The sequence below is a fragment of the Camellia sinensis genome, chromosome 8, assembly GCF_055761805.1.
Source record: "Camellia sinensis isolate YWXY chromosome 8, ASM5576180v1, whole genome shotgun sequence".
Classification (NCBI taxonomy): domain Eukaryota; kingdom Viridiplantae; phylum Streptophyta; class Magnoliopsida; order Ericales; family Theaceae; genus Camellia; species Camellia sinensis.
In genome coordinates this window covers 69,954,380-69,970,862 of record NC_138968.1, presented here as the reverse complement: position 1 = coordinate 69,970,862, position 16,483 = coordinate 69,954,380, and positions in this window count along the sequence as shown.

Here is a 16,483-nt window from a genome sequence, read left to right as displayed (position 1 = left end):
CAGCAATTTAAATAAAATAAAGAGATAAGAGAGAGAGAGAGGCAAACAAATTTATAGTGGTTCGGCTTCAACTCGACCTACGTCCACTCATCAAGCTTCATTTGAGATTTTCCACTATTGTATAGCTTCACAGGGGTGCTAGCAACTTCTTTACAAATGGAGCAATCCTCTACGGATTTTACACAGACTTTCTAAGTCAAGAACACTGAGTGTACTACACTCTTATAAGGTTGAAAAGAATGTATTTTTGCTTTCACAGAAAGCTACAAGAATTATCTCTCAAAGATAGATATAAAAATGAAGCTTTGGATTTTCTATAAACCTCACACAGGAAAGATGAACTTAATGCTATAAGGCTCAGTGTATAATTTCTAAGAGAGGATGTAAACAAAAACTAAAGAACACTTCTCGGAGAATTTTTCAGAAAATAGATGTAAGTGATTATAGATCAAAAAATATTTTCTAATTTTTTGTAACTTGTTTACATTAGAGGCTTTGGTATATATAATGAAACTTATAGCCGTTTATAGCCGTTGTATTCATTTGAATTTATAACCGTTTATAGCCGTTGTATTCATTTGAATTTATAGCCGTTTATAGCCGTTATATTCATTTGAATTTATAGCTGTTTATAGCCGTTGTACTTCCATCATTACTAATTTGAATATCTTCCACTCCATCATTACAAATTTAAATATCTTCCACATGAACCTTTTGAACCTTTTGGCCTGCTGTTGTGCTGGGCTGTTTGAACCTTTGTTTTGGGCTGTTTGAACTCCTGAGTTAATCAATTATTAAATACATTCTAACAACATTTAGGATAAACGTTTAGGTAAGAAATAATGGGACAAAATAAATTTTGATTCTATTTTTCTCTTTCAAATAAATTATCAAAATAAATTTTGATTCTATTTTTCTTTTTCAAATAAATTAAAATATAATTAAATAAATCATCAAAATGAATTTTGGATTATATTTTTCTCTTTCAAATAAATTAAAACATAATTAAATAAATCATCAAAATAAATAAGTCTAACACTTTCTTCTACTTATAGAAATGATTTTCTATGATTATACAAAGTAATATTCTGGTTGGAAAATATAAATAGTAGTAATATACTATTTATTTTCTTTGACAGTTAGTAATAATATATTGGTAGTCATTAACAATTTCAAAATATTTATTTGTAAAGTTTGTCAGAAATTAATTTTGGTTTTCAAAAATAATTTCTGAGTTTTCATTAATTAAAATTATGTTTTTGGTATTTTAATTTTTGAAGTGTTACAGAAATATTTTTTCTATGTGGAATTAATTTGTTGAAATAATTTTTTTTTTCAAATTAATTGGAAATAAAGTTACAATTCTTATTTCTTTTATTTTTACAAAATTTAAATTCTATGTCTATGGTTTAATTTTCTGTGTAGTATAAAATTCTAGTTATAATTTCATTTTATAATTTGGAATTCATGGCTACTTAAACTAATGCTCAAATAAGTACTGGTATGGTGACTACAATTACTCCAACCCCTTCTCCTATTCTGACTGTGCCAGGGAATTACGGTGAAAAACCAGAAAAGTCCTTAGGAACTAATTTTGAAAGATGGTAGCCGAAAATGCTATTCTATCTTACTACTCTCAATCTGGCGCGTTTCTTCCGTGAGAATGCTCTTATTCTGAAAGTGGATGAAACTGATCGGCAAGTGGTTGTTACGGTCAATGCCTGGAAACATGCTAATTTCCTTTGCCGGAACTACATTTTGAACGGGCTTGATAACACATTGAACAGCGTTTACAGCCCTATCAAGACGGCAAAGGAACTTTAGGAGTGTTTGGAGAAAAAGTACAAAACAGAAGATGCTGGCTCAAAGAAATTTGTGATTGGCAAATTCTTAGATTTTGTGATCGTTTATTCTAAGACTATGATCAGTCAAGTTTAAGATCTCCATGTAGACATCCCATTTTTGACGGTCCTTACGACCTGGACGTCATTGCATGCACACTCAATGGTAAGTCTATATGCTCGTCAAGTGCTCCTCGGCGGAATACCATAACCTTGAGCCCGTCAAACCTTACACTCTTGTTGCCTCATTCTTGGATCAAGCCGTGGTTCTTCAAGCCTGCAACCCTTGGTGGCCTGCCGGCCACCTTTTTGGACTGTCGGCCATCACTCTTGGTTGCCGGCCACTGATGTGGCCTATCAGCCACCAATTTCTTTTGCAGATATTTTGTGATAACTGTGCTAGCTGTTTGCACAAATGCTTGCATCTGCTCTCATGTGTGGGGCTGGATGTTCTTGAGGGGAATTCATGTTTTCTATATATAGAGGGCCTCCCTCTCATGTTTTGAGGTTAGAAAAATTTTACAGCAAAAATTTTTCCTCTCTCTCTACAATTCTCTCTCTCTTCCAAATTTCTACAGTTTAGCCTACATATCCTTAACCTTTGCTTATACACCCTTAACCAAACCTTCTCATCTTTGAGCTGAGGTACTTTTGAGCTTGGTTTGAGCTCTTGAAGGGTGTGTTGTCTTGATTTGTCGCTTAGAATTGGTCTTTCTCTTCAAGAGGTATAAGGCTTTACTTGTTTCTTTGTTTTATTTGCTATTATTCTTACAATTTTCCAACTATTTTTGGCCTATAAAAACTTTTGTTTTTGAGCTTTTAAACACTATTTTTCAGAGTTATTTCAGTGGCCAAAATCATGTTTTGAAGTCCAAATTTGAGGGGTTAGCCTTCCCTTCTTGTGTCTTGCTTACTACCTAGTTTGTGCTATGTTTTAGCATATCAATCTAGCTGTTGTTGCCTTAAATCCATCATGTTTTAGGACTTATTTTAGACTGTTTTAGCACTGTTTTTGGTTGATAGTTACATTTGAGCTTTGTTTTACATGTTTGTAGTGTAATCGTCCTCATGAGTTTGGTGTTCTAGGCCTTAGACACCATCTTCTTTGAGTTGATTGCATTTATTTATGGCTTTCCATACTTGTGATCACCCTTAATCACCTCTGCAACATCCCTCCTTTCTTGGCTTTTGTTTTGTTTTGAAAGTGGTTTCAAACAACTTGTTTGTTTAAGCATGAGATTGAGATGTCATGCTTAATGGTTTAACCCCTTAAGGGGTTCATTACCAACGGTATGATGTCTCTTTCATGCCTAAGACAACACTTGGTTTGAGCCTTCTTTCCATTTAGAGGACTTAAACTCACCATTGGACTCAATAAATTAAAGACTGGATGGTAATCTAAAACGAAGCAATAAAATTGAGGCTAAAATGGTGCAAGATAATAAAAAAGTGTTGTGTTCAATCGGACATTAGTTGAATACATGGAAGTTTGAAGCATTTCATACTCATTAGTGATGAAATGATTCAAGTTTCCAAGGTCACCACTTCCCTTGATCAATTCATGACAGGTGGGAGGTTTGAGACTTATTTTGTTGCATTTATTGAAATTGTACACTTTGGTTCATAAGCCATCACGCAATGAAATTGCTTGAGTTGGAGGTTTGTGAACCAAGTTTACTACCCCTTTGATTTATTCATGAAAATGAGGGGTGAGTTATGAAAACAAACCCTTGAGAATACCCTATGTATGCTCTGTTTGTTCTCTGTTGCAGCAGGGTGAACTGGACAGCAGTGGCCGGTAGGCCACCTTTGATGGCTGACCGGCTATCACTGGTGGCCGGCAGGCCCTCACTCCTAGTCAACCGGCCACTGATGCAAAATTCAGCAATGTGTTCTTTGAGCAAAGCAAAGCTATTCTAGAAGTGGACAAAGGTGTAAGCATTCTACTGTGCAACAGAGACCTTCTGGAAGCAAAACAATGGCTTTTTGGGCAAAAACCGAGCACATGCATGAGCATTCCTCACATATTGAGCCTACTTAGATTAAATATTTAAGCTTAAGTATTTGTTGTAATTAATTAGTTGTAGCTAGTTAATCTTAAAAAGTGTTGTAATTAATTAGTTAGTTAACTAGTTGTTTTGATCCATTAGTTAGCTAGAATAGTTAATTCATTTGTTGTAATAATTAGTTAAGTAGTCTAGCTAATTTCATTTATTTTGTAATAATTACCTTAGCTTTAATTAGTTAGTTAATTAGCTTAGTTCATTCAGACTCTCTTTCGTGAGAGCGCAATGTAATAATGTGTATGTCTTCCAACCCCACGTCTTTCTCCCTTTTATTTACTAGCTTACGATGGTTAGTTTAGGGACATCATGTTTTGTTTAGCATACTTCATATTTGCATCCATTTGTATTGCATGCACCGAGGCTCGGTTCATCTTTCTAACTGCATTGTTAGTTAAATAGTTCTTTGAATACGTGCTTAGACCTCATACTATTTCATTGATTCATATGCCATATTTGTAGCCAAGCCTTATAATTGCATATCGCATGTGTTGCATTAGTCTTATCACATAGATAGGAACCATGCATTTTTCTAACTCATTTCTTTTTAGCTTGAAGTACTAGGTGAGTCTTTACTTGCTTTAGCATATTGCATGAGTGTGATTGTTGCCATGTTTAGCATGCTTGCCATGAGGCTAATTGCTTAATTGATAAACTACTTGAATGCCTATGGATGAAGGCTTATTGCTCGAATTAAAATAATTTGAGTAATGTTTATATGCAATCACTTTTTCAAGTGGTACATATTTCGAAACAATTTTTCATACAAAACATGACGCGAAATGTTCTAATTCTTGCAAAGTTAGTCTATACTTGTGTGTGTGTGCATCACATAGTAATGCTAGCCTAATAAATCGGAACAAGGGTATATAATGTAAATAAAAATCAAATCCTGATTAGTAGAGGTCGATCTTTGATCAGGCGAGCGGGGGTGCTCAATTCATTCATAACCTTTCCCTTTCGTACCTAAGTTCCTGAGCCGAGACATTCTTGGTGATGACGGACACGTGGCCTTTCGCACGAGTCATGGGTTTCCTAAATTTCTCAAATATATTTAGGTGGCGACTCTATATCTGGCAAAGCAGTCCATTTTTGGCATTTTTTATTCAAAATCGATTTTCCAAAAGATTTGCCAGATTTTGGACTCTTTGGTGTTTATCTATTTCACATTGCACTTGTGGAATCAGCTTCAGAACTGCAGGAGTCCGATACTGTAAGGCTTATTGGTCTTCCGAGATAGGGCACGAAAAGTCAAGCTACACTCCAAGTTATTCTGCATGACATTCATGCAGAAGGCATGTCTCTTGGTGAATCCTTCCAAGTTGCTCCCTTAATTGAAAAATTTCCACAACGCTGGAAGGAATTCAAGAACTACCTCAAACACAAGCACAAAGAAATGACTTTGGAAGAATTGATTGTGCGTTTGAGGATTGAGGAGGACAACCGCAATTCTGAGAAGCAAGCCGGTAAGCATCCACTGGAGTCTAAAACAAATGTGGTGGAACATGATCCAAAGGAAAAAAATGGAAGTATTCTGGAGAAAGTTCCGCAGAAGGCACTAAAAGAGGGGAAACTAAGAAGTACAAGTTCAATGGCAAATGTTACATTTGTGACACAGAGGGACATCAAACCAAAGATTACCATAGCAAGCGCAAAGGCAAAAGATGATCAAGCAAGAAGCCTACTCAAGCTAATATGACCGAAGTGGGCAAAATTTCTAATGGTGTAGATGACATAAATCTTTCTGTAGTTGTTTCAGAGGCAAACGTTGTTGGAAATCCTAAAGAATAGTGGGTGGACACTAGTGCTACTCGCCACATCTGTGCCGACAAAATGAAGTTCACATCTTATTCTATGGTGGACAGCAGCAAACAACTTTTTATGAGCAACTCCTTAACTTCTAAAGTTGAAGGACAAAGGAAGATTATTCTGAAGATGACATCTAGAAAGGAACTCATTTTCAACAATGGGCTACATGTAATGGACATTCCCAAGAATCTAGTCTATGGATCTCTGTTGAGTAAAAATGGGTTTAGGCCAATTTTTGAAAGTGACAAATTTATACTTACCAAAAAAGGGATGTATGTAGGAAAAGATTACATGTCTAGCGGACTTTTCAAAATGAATGTAATGACCATTGTACCCTCAGTTATTAATTAAAATATATCTTCTTCTTACTTGCTTAAGTCTTCATATTTGTGGCATGGTAGACTAGGACATGTTAATTATGAATTTTTACATAGATTAATTAATATGGAATGTTTATCTAAATTTGACATTGATTTAAATTATAAATGTGAAACTTGTGTGGAGGCGAAATTAACTAAAACTCATTTTCATTCAATTGAATGAAGTACGGAGCCACTTGAATTAATTCATAGTGACATTTGTGATTTTAAATCAATTCAAGTTAGAGGTGGAAAAAAATATTTAATCACTTCATAGATGACTATACTAGTTATAGTTATGTTTATTTAATTCAAACCAATGATGAAGCTTTGAAAACTTTTATTCAATATAAGAATGAAGTTGAAAATCAACTTAGTAAGAAAATTAAAAAATTAAGAAGTGATAGAGGTGGTGAATATGAATCACATTTTGGTGAAATTTGTAATGAACATGGAATAATTCATCAAACCACCACTCCTTACTCACCTCAGCAAAATGGAATTCCTGAAAGGAAAAATAGGACTTTAAAAGAAAAGATGAATATCATGTTAATAAGTTCTAGATTACCTCAAAACTTGTTGGGGGGAAACAATATTTTCTGCTAATTATATTCTTAATAAAGTACCCTGAATGAAAGTAAATCAAACACCTTATGAAATGTGGCATGGGAAAGTACCATCCTACAAATACTTTAAAGTGTGGGGGTGTTTGGCTAAAGTGGTTATTCCTAGTCCTAAAAAGAATAAAATAGGTCCTAAAACTATTAATTGCATTTTCATTGGTTATGCCATGAATAATAGTGCATATCGGTTTTTGATTCATAAGTCAGAACATTCTGAAATGTATGTAAATACTATTATTGAATCTCGGAGCATCTTTTTTTGAACATGTGTTTCTTAATAAGACTGGACAAAAGACTATTACTAATAAAAGATCTTATGATGTTATTACTAATCATGGTCGAACAAGATCAAAATGAGGAAGAAGAACCTAGGCATAGTAAACGTGCTAGAATCTCAAAATCTTTTGGTTCAGATTTTCTAACTTTTTTGATAGAAAATGAGCCTCTAACCTTTTAAGAAGCAATGTCCAGTCTTGAGACTCCTTTATGAAAAGAGGCTGTAAATAGTGAAATTGAATCCATATTGCAAAATCACACTTGGGAATTAGTGGATTTTTCACCAGGTTGTAAACCTCTTGGATACAAGTGGATTTTTAAGAGAAAAATGAAAAAGGATGGATCAATTGACAAATATAAGGCAAGACTTGTGGTAAAAAGATATAGACAAAAAGAAGGTTTTGATTACTTTGACACATACTCACCAATTAGTAGAATAACATCCATTAGAATGCTTATTACCATTGCATCTTTGTACAATCTAGAAATTCATCAAATAGATGTGAAAACAGCTTTCTTAAATGGTGAGTAAAATGAAGAAATTTACATGGAACAACCAGAAGGATTTTCTGCTCCAGGAAAAGAAAAGAAAGTATGTAAATTGGTTAAATCATTATATGGTTCAAAACAAGAGCCAAAGCAACGGCATGAGAAATTTAACAAGGCAATGATGTCAAATGGATTTAAAATTAATTAATGTGACAAATGTGTTTATATTAAAAACACAGACAAAGGTTATGTAATAGTATGTCTTTATGTGGATGAAATGCTCATCATAGGTAGTAATAATAACATGATTAAAACTACCAAGAAAATGTTGAATAAACATTTTGACATGAAAGACATAGGGACTGCTTATGTAATTCTTGATATGAAATTTACCAAAACATCCAAAGGATATGCTTTGTCACAATCACATTACATTGATAAAATACTTGATAAATTCAACAAAGATGAACACCTGTGGATGTTAATTTGCTTTGTCACAATCACATTATATTGAGAAAATACTTGATAAATTCAACAAAGATGAACACATGTGGATGTTAATTTGTTTCTTTCTAAAAATGTGGAGAAAAGTATTTCTCAATTAGAGTATGCCCAAATTATTAGAAGCTTAATGTACTTGATGAACTGCACTCGCCCAGATATAGCTTATGCAGTAAGTAAATTAAGTAGATATACGAGTAATCCAGGAGTAGAACACTGGAAAGCAATTATAAGGGTTCTAAGATATCTCCGATTTACTTTTAACATTGGGCTCAATTATACTAGATATCCAGTAGTACTTGAAAGATACTGTGATGAAACTGAATATCAGTTACTAGAGACTCAAAATCTACTAGTGGGTATGTCTTTACTCTTGGTGGGGCGGCTGTATCTTGGAAATTTTCCAAACAGACTTGCATTGCTAGGTCTACTATGGAATTAGAGTTTATAGCTTAGATAAAGCTGGGAAAGAAGCATAATGGCTTCATCACTTCCTTGAAGATATTCTAATGTGGCCAAAATCGGTGCTTGCTATATACATACATTGTAATAGTCAATTAGCAATAGGTAAAGCACATAATCATATGTATAACGATAAGTCACGACACATTCGTCGTCAACATAACACCGCGAGACAACTATTCTCTAATGGAATTATTTCTATTGAATATGTGAAGTCTAAAGACAACATAGTGGATCCACTAACCAAAGGGTTAGCAAGAGAGTTAGTTGAGAATTCATCGAGGAGAATGGGACTTAAGCCTATTAAATAAGAGTTACCACAATGGCAACCCAACCTAGTTGACTAGAGATCCCAAGATCTATGTTCAAATGAACAACCGAATTGTGTACGACTCATAAGGATCACTTGAGAGTCAAGTTCCTACCAATTTCTATGATGAAATAGCGATGTCTATAGCATTTTAGGTTAAGTAATACTTTTAATGATTCTTATATCTAGGAATACCTAGTTGAATATGGTAGGATACTCTGCATAAGAATCACCTATATGAGTGTGAACTGGGCCAGTTCTATGAGATTTGTGAAGGGCTACATTCTCTAGAGTACTCATGAAAGACCAAGTTGTTCAGGGCCAAAATAATTACAATAGTGAGAACTAAAATGTATCTGGTGGTATACTGTGTGAGTTATATTGTCTTGGTTTACACAAATGGCTGAACAGTTCAATACATCATGTTTACTAATTAGCTAGTAAATCTGATAGTGTCTCACAAGGAAAAGTTTAAAGCCAAAAGTGACCTATTCTTTGCAGAATATCTCCAATTTCTACACTCTCTGTAATTAGATCGTGTTGTTGCATTTTCTTTCCATCAAATTCCATTCATGTGGGGGATTGTTGGAATTATGGTTTTTTATAGGCTTATTTTGGGCCAACTTTGAACCCAAATTTGAGTGGGTCCTACACGCTGTTTGGGGTGGGTCCAAAGAGGTGATGTGTTTCTTGCTGCATGTCAAGTCACACAGTGAAGACGGTTCGTCAAAACCATTTATGAGTGAATAGGAAGTTGACGTCGTTTTTGAGCTCATGGAATGAACAATTCAAAAAGCAAGATGTGGGTTTCCTTAAAATGGATTGTCCCACATTGAAACTTGAAGAGAGCTTTTGCATGTATATAAGCTCTAGGTGGACAAACTTGGGTTGGGCCCTAAGGGGCACCCTGAGTTTGTAAATGGAGAGGTTATGGACAAAGTGGCCATTGGCTCAAACCACCACACAGGCGCACGCGCCGCCATCAAGCCGATCGACTGAGTCATGCCGAACACAGGTATGGGTTAGGTTGGTCCTCATATTAATTTTTTAGACAAAATTTATTTAAATTTTTTTCAAAATTTCTTACGGGAAAATTATTTTTTCTGAACAAAATTAATTCAAATTTTGCGCCAAATTCGAATTCAATTTTCTATCCAAAACAGTGCCTCCTCCGATCCAGTAGGTTCAAACAGTTTGACAGTTTGCACCAAACAGATTTAGTTTCTTCCAAACAAATTCAAACTGTATCAAACAGATTTGAATTTCTTGTTGCACCTGTTTGGGTCAATAATGTACTGTTCAGCCTTTCTGAAAAGGCACCCAATTTCCTATAAAAGCAAATCCTCTTCCGGCAGATTTGAACATCCAGATATATATTTCTCTTCCCGTTTTTGCTCTTTGTTTGCATTGTTCTTCATACTAGTTCTTAGGAAAAAAATCTAAGAGGATATAACACAGGTTTTGGTTTGTCGTACAGATTATTTGGAGTACTACTATAATCTGTGTAGATCATTGTATCTTAGGAGATAGACGCTATTTATCCGTAAGCACCGAAGTGAGATGAATCTGTCTTTAAGGACAGAGTGTCGCACACTCGACTTGATCATTTTTTGTACTTATACACTTCGGTAAATAAATTCTGTAAGTAATTTATTTTTATTTATTTGATTTGTTTCAATTTATTTAATTTACCCAGAAGATTGTTCCAATAATTTTTTCATTTTTATTATTTCATATTACTCTTTCCTAATTATTTTTTTTCTTTGAAATTTTCCCTAAAGTCCTTGATTCAACTACTACATAAAAGGATAAAAAGAAATAGGGAAATGAATTGTACTTTCCTTGTTTTTATAATGGTTTATAATTAAGTGTTGTTAATAATAATTTTAAAAAGGGTCCAGCTTGTCTCAAGTTGAGATCAAGACTGGACCTGTCCAGTTCGGCCCATGGGGCCCATTTTTGGGCCCGTTTTGATAATCTGAACCGTTCAATGTGTAGAACTCGTCGAGTACTACATGTATAGAAAAACTCACGTTGATCGGATATCAATAACTATGTGATCAAATCAGTTTTGTATAAAAGAAAATTGGACGGTGAAACAATTAACTGTTGATAAAAAACTGTTTTGTTCACATAGCTATCGATATCCGATCAACGTGATTTTTTACAGACATATAGTACTCGACGAGTTTTACATATTGAACGGTTCGGATTATCAAAACGGCACTCGTGGTGGACCCCCATGGGCGCAACAGCACGGTCCAGTCCGATCTTGAATTGGACCAAAGTCACTGCTTTTTAAAAATCATCAATAAAGAATAGAAAATGACAAAATACTAATAATGCCAAAGCTTTTTTATTTTTTATTTTTACAGAATTCGGTGCAACTTTGAATATTCTTAAATTTTAACATTTTAAAATATTTTTCATACATATTCGAGACTATGAAGGTGTTTGAGATGATAAAAATAAATATATATTTTGATTTTTTAAGAAAAACTATACAAAAAAATGGAGATAATATAATAAAAAATGATAAAAAGAAAAAAGAATACAAAAATAAAAAAAAAATACCAAATAGTGCCACATGATTATCATTAGCAATCCTATACAAAAATAATTTCATATGTACTGGTAAGGACAAAAGTCAAGATTGTCTGAGTTTTTTTTGGGTAAGAAGATTGTGTGAGCTCCTTATTTTTATTTACTTGCAAACAAGGTTCTGAAAAACGGTTGTGGCCGCTGTAACGGTGACGGTGACGTGATTGCGGGGTGTAAAGGCTGTAGTGTAACGGTTGCGGTAACCGGAACCGTGAATTTTTTTATTTTTCGCACAATTTGAAAAAAACTTACCGATACGCATATTTTTTTTCCATAATCATATTTATTGGGTTAAAAATAAATATTGATCAATTTTTATAAATTTTTAAGTATGATCCAATATATTTTATATTTTTAAATCACTATAAACTGAGTTTTTTATATTTTATTTTAATAATTAATGACTTTATATTATACAAAAAATTAATCACTAACTATTATATATAAGATAAATAATAACAAAAGTAAGAGAATAAATAAGAGCCTAAATATATATATATATATATACACATTTTAACCAAACCAAATAGATAATGACCACTCTTATTATTATTATTATTATTATTATTATTATTTTCAAACAATATATCTAGATAGACACACACAAACAAAATGGTTTAGTGATAGCAGTTGAATAGAATAGCATAGGTTATATAGCTTAAACAAATCAATAACATGTTCTTCATCTTCCCTCCTCTCTCTCTATCTCTTGATCCTCCATTTTCTCTTTTTATCTTTCATCTTCTCTCCATCTTCTCCAATTTTTAGCTTTTTTTTGTGTGTTTTTTCAAAAGAAACAATTTGGAACCGTTACGTAACGATGCGTAATAGGCCGTTATGACTGTTACGGCGCCGTTACAACCACTACGGCAGCCGCTACGGTCGACACACCTGTGAATCTCAATCACACTGCAAAAGCGGCCGTAACGGGTAGCGGTAACCGTCAAAACGTTACGTAACACGTTACGTAACAGTTGCGGCTGCTTTTTAAAACCTTACTTGCAGATAAACTATTGAATTCATGAACAAGACACCCTTTTATAACGGATGGGGATCGCGACCGCGACCGTGACCATAAAATAGGTGGCCTTAAATAAAATTATCAATAAATTTTATTTTATTTTTAAAATTATTTTATTTCTTATCAAATTTTATTGTGAGCAATTGAATTTTAGAATTAAAAATTATTTTTTACATGATTTATTTTTTTTATAATGATATGTTTTATTTCAATATTACTCTTTTAATACGAATAATAATTTTATAAATAATTTAGTTTAATTAAAATTATATTTATAAATTATAAAAATTAAGAATATTGTATTAAAAAAATCCAAAACAAAAATTGGAGCAAAAAGACTGCCATAAAATTCATCACTTTCTATTGTTTCAAACTATGATTTTTTTTATAAAAAAAAAAAAATGGATAAACTATCTAAAAAGGTCAAAAACAAAAAACCATCAATAGATGAAAAATAAATACATGAGTTAATTGAAGGATCTGATACCTATATTTTTTTTATGAAAAATTATTTAATTGAAATAATTAAAAATATTTTTATAATAAACTTTAAGTAAATTAAATTTTTCTTGAAAATTTAGTTTACTTAAAATTTAATTTTTTTAATTGTAAAAATTAATAATATTACATTAAACAAATTCTAAACAAAAATTGGCTCAAAAGAACTATAGCATAAAATTCATGCTGTTTCAAACAATGAAAAGACGAATGCAACATTTATCAATATGGTTTGGTTGTTTCAAGTTTAACTATGAATTTGAGAGAACTTGAGATTATAGGTTCGAATTCGATGATTTAAATTGTTCATTTTGTAAGAATGTCCATATATATATATATATAAATATAATAAAATAAAACATTACGATTATCGAATCAATCAAATTTTTATTTTTTATTTTTTTGTTGAAAATTTTACTGAAAACTCCCTCAATATAATGACATCAGTTAGGAATATGACACTCCAACATATTTTAATGCATAAAGTCCAATAATTTATAAAATTTCAAAGATTTAGTCCACAGTTTGTGAACTTGTATATGCACACCATAGAACTTCTCAATTTACACCATTTGTTGTGTTTTTTTTTTTTTTTCCAGAAAGATAGCACTAATATGTTAGAAGTTAAATTACAACACGGACTAATGTTTCTTTATATACTTGAACTCGAAACCTCACCCAAGCTCCTAAATCCCTCTTCATGACCACTTGAGTTATAACTCAAGACTCAGTTTAGTACTTAACATCAAAACAAATTAGTTTTTGCTCGGTAATAGGTATCTAAACAATTAACTTTTGTTTGATTGTTAATATGTGAATAGAAAATGGTATGAACTGAAAAAAATGATAGTGTATAAATAGAAGCTCTCCCATATTTTATACTTTCATAATTTTTTAGACTAATTTGTCCTTGTGCCTTGAACCAATTAGTGATTGCACTCACAAGAAAAAAACCACTCTCCCTTCCACCATCACTATCAATTATTGCAGTAATGAAAATTTCTGAGGTACAATCTCATTTTCTTTCTTGTATACATGTATAAATATCTATATATTGAAGAACAAAATTTGAGTAGATATACTCAGCGAAAGATCTATGATCTTCTACATATTAGGGCCGATCTGTGTCAGAATTTTAAGTTAGAAATATAAGATAAAATGTATTTATTATGTACTATCGTAATAGTATTAGTTAGTTGCAATTAAATTTATAAAATTATGTAAAAGGCCATTTTATCTCCACTTTACAAAAACAACAAAGTCATCTCCATAGAAATGTTAACCCTGCCATATGAAGGGATTTATAGTCCCATATGATTATTAGTACCATTTCATTTTTACCAACCAAACATAAGTTACGTAAAGTCCACAGGATTACCAATCTAATCCCCTACAAACATAGCCATAGATGAGTATACTTTTTTGCAGAAAGAAGTGAAGTGGCCATTGGGGTGGCTTGTGGGTGGTTTATCTTGGACTTAAGGGATATTTGGAAACAAGTTAAAATAATCAGAATAAATAAATAAATAAATAAAAATAAAAAGTTAATACAAAAATTGAAGGATAAATTATACCGATGGTCCTTATACTTTATTTCTTGTGTCATTTTGGTCCATATACTTTTAATTTATACGATTTTGACCTTCAATTTTTAATCTTGTCTTATTTTGGTCCAATTAATGACTTCCATTACAGTTTTTAACCGAATAAATGCATAAGAGCCGCGCATGCTTCATTTTCAAGGGTGAAATGATAATTTCACTCCAATTTGGCTCTATCTTCTCATCCATATGACCAGAGAGACAGAAATTAGGGGAAGAGAAACAGGGGTTGCTGAGGGTAGAGGAACAGGAGCAGTATCGTCTTGTGCTTGTAATTGAGAAGGCTAATTAAAGAACAACAATGCAACCTATTGATGTTTCTGCTGATAGCAGGCTGCATTTATATTAAGAAACAAGAATTACCTACTGAAATCGCAATAGTTCTTCTCTAGACATATGCTTGAAGTGAAATTGGCTCCAGTATTGTGGGGGAAGGAGGAATGAGGCGGGAGGATTAGCGAACGACGGGCGGTGAAATTAACGAACAAAAAATCCCCCTGCTTTGTTCTTTTGATTTTGATTTTTGATTTTTGATTGGTGGTTTTGTTTGGTGGCGGGTGGCGGCGATGCGTGGTGATGGCGTGGACAATGGACGGTGGATGAGGAGCACGTGGTGGTGGATGTTACAGAGATGCTTGACCGGAGGGATAAGATTGAAATGTCTCTTTTGCCCCTCAAGATTGAAGGTCAAACTCGTGCAAATTAAAAATATAAGGATCAAAATGACATAAGAAGAAATGTATAAGGACTATCAACGTAATCTATCCAAAATTAAATTCTTTCTATCTATTCTTTTAAATTTCTTTTTATAAAATTTTAAAAAATCACTAAAAAATTTAATTTCCAAACAAACCCTCAACTAAAATAAAAGTCAAGCAGCCAATAATGTTCTTTTTGACAACATCGTGTTTTTGACAACATCGTGATTTGCTTTCTTTGCCAAATCTCAACAACAAAACTAAACAACAGCATATTTCAATTCATTACGTTTATTATATTCTTTTATTTGAAAAATTTTAATAGCTCTAATAGTTTTAATTTATGTATAGGCTTTATTTGATGTGATATTTTGACAATTTTTTATTTATTTATTTATTTATTTATTTATTTATTTTCATATCACTAGAACTCAACTAAAACTCTAGTTTTACAGGGAAGGAATTTATTTTATATTTATTATAAATATGTCTTTTTCACAGTAAAATTTAGATGTGGGGTAAATGACCAAACCTCACATGGTATACATTCACTGAGATTTTCAATTGACAAATAGGGTGTGCGATTCATGCATGACTTTAAATGATAGTCAATATATTATTATTATTATTATTATTATTATTATTATTATTTAATATTTAGTGTTCGAATCAATTTATGCATATATCGACTAATTTTTGAAGGATTAATCTCACCGTCCACTAGCAGGGATCCAATTAAAATTAGATTAAAATTCTGAATAGACTAATCTAACACAATGATTGATAACATCTAAATAATAGATGAGAGATTTTATAATAAAAAATCAAACCTGTCATTTTAGAAATTTTGAAAACTAAACTTTAAGAAAGATTTATATCATTTTAACAATTTTATTAACCTCAAGGAAGCTTTAAATTAGTTTAAACATTTTACAAAATTTTTTTACAATTCATTAAACTTCAAGAAAAATTAATGTAACTTATCTTAACAAGTTTCATATTATTCTTGTATTGAAGACCATGCAGATCCCATAAAAAAAGCCAATATTGTCGTTTTTAAATTATTATTATTATAATAATAAATGCAAGTAATTAGCTTTGACATAAGCACTCACGTGACAGTTTATTTAGTGATTTTAAAATAATACTCCACATTATTTATAGGAAAATAATATATAAATTTAGTATTTTATAAATTTTTTTTTTAATTTAATGGTGTGTAAGTGAGATGATAGGTTAGACCCTGAGATTTGGCCCAATAATAGCCACACCTGTCACATTATTAAATTTTAAAAGGGAATCTAATTTTTTGACACTATCACTTCTTTTCT